At 53.3% G+C, this 1,802-nt stretch overlaps 1 protein-coding gene across 1 annotated transcript in view; it reads left to right on the top strand.

Annotated features, from left to right (window-relative positions):
* Positions 1 to 1,802, top strand: part of WNT11 (Wnt family member 11) — a 16,817-nt gene that overhangs the window by 13,263 nt on the left and 1,752 nt on the right. The window lies entirely within an intron of this gene.

Below are 1,802 nucleotides of genomic sequence, written 5' to 3'. Positions count from 1 at the left end.
GAGGTGCCAGGGTTTGAGTGACCCCTGGCAGAGCTTCTGGAAATGGCTGCTGTACATCTCACCCAGACAGGGGCCCCTTGAGAATGGAGGCTGCTGGGAGGCCCCCGTTCCACCTTCCGTCTAGTTGGGGAGACAGATGGGAAGAGACAGTGGGGGACAGGGGCTTGGAAAGAAGTTGCCCAGCATAAAGTAGGTCTCACTAAATGTCAAGTGAAAGTGAGAGATAAATGTTATATAACCTGCTTATCGGACAAATGAAGACCTGAGTGAGGCACAAGGGGAGGTGGGGGCATCAACTAGCCCACAGCGACACAGAATGTCTGCACAGAGTGGAGGCAGGATTAGGGCAACCACATTTTAGAGGGGCAGCGGGAAAGCGAGGTCTGCCTACATTCTGTGGAGAGACAGTACTCCCATGTCTCCTGACATGCGTGCACCCACCTTCTGGGCCCTGACTCTCTCCCCACAGTTTCAGAGCCAAGGCAGGGGTCCCTACAGATGGCCCCATCATGGCTGCTGAAGCTGGCTCAGGACAAGGGAGAGGGAGGGAGCCAGTAACAACTGCAGACCTACTGTGTGCTATCAGGGCTGGTGGGGATTCAGAGGAGCAGCATTTCACTGAGATGGTTCTGGAGGAAGCCAGTCCAGAGTAGCTATAATAGAGATAGTTCTGCAATCATATACGTTTGGGAAATTCTCTGGTGATTCACAAGGCATGAGTACATATTAAAGGGTCTGAGGAATCCCACAGTAAAGGATCTGTCTAAGCTGTGTTTCCCAGAGGTGTTTGGCTGTGGAACTCTTTTATTAAGGAGCCCCTAATAGCATTCCACAAAATGAGTGTTTTGCGGGGTTAAAAGAATATTGAACCAGAGAGAGGGTGTCTGAGAACGTGTTTGGCACATAGTTGGTGCCCAGCCAGCATTTGCTTCCTCCGCAGCCCATGTTCCTGTCTCCAGGAGAGGGGGGCTAGTTCAGGGGGCTCTGTCTTCACAGGCCAGGGCAGCAGGCTCTACAAGGAGGCCTAGGCTCCCATCTGGAGTCCAGATTGAGGGGGTCGAGCAGAGTGAAGATGGAACCGGGTCAGGCCAGGGAGACAGGAAGGAGTGAGAGTCTGGGTTGAGGGAGCCAGCATGGGTGTGATGAGGATGGGATGGGGAGAGGAGAATTCTAGAACTCAGAGGGGCTGGGGGAAGCCCATTGAGAATGCAGAGCAAAGAGAGGGTCTCCCTGCATTTGGCGAGGGGGGGGCGCTGTGTGTGTGTGTGTGTGTGTGTGTGTGTTGGGAAAGGACAGTTTGCACCCTGACTCCGCAGCTCCCTAGCTGTGAGAACTCGGGCAAATCCCTTCACTTGTCTGAGGCTCAGTCGCATCTTCTGCGCAATGGAGTCAATATCACACACTTCAGAGTGTTGGTGAGTTATCTCTGATTACGCTTACCAAGCAGCTCCCCTGTGCTAGGTGGTGTCAGTCCCACGGTAAGGGCTCATTAATGGCAGTCTCCTGTCCCAGGCCTCTTCTTTCTCAGCTGCCCCCACTCCACCCCTATGACAAACTACTGACAAGGATGCCCCATCCCACAGCACCAGGAGCCTTCCTTGCTTTCTCGGAATGCTCCTTCTCCCTGCCCCACCCCAAGGTTTTCTGCCATGCTCAGCTTTCAGCCATTCCTCTGGGGATGGTCCTTTGCAGACATCTGTATTGGTCAGCAATAACAAATTCTCTGCAATAACAAACAGCCCCAATATCTCAGTAGCTTAAAACCACAGACACTCCTCACACCCATTACATCAGGCCCAGGG

This window comes from Pteropus alecto, unplaced genomic scaffold, assembly GCF_000325575.1.
Source record: "Pteropus alecto unplaced genomic scaffold, ASM32557v1 scaffold7, whole genome shotgun sequence".
NCBI classification, from domain to species: domain Eukaryota; kingdom Metazoa; phylum Chordata; class Mammalia; order Chiroptera; family Pteropodidae; genus Pteropus; species Pteropus alecto.
Note: the sequence above shows the minus strand (reverse complement) of the source record. Positions and strands in the feature narration are given on the sequence as shown.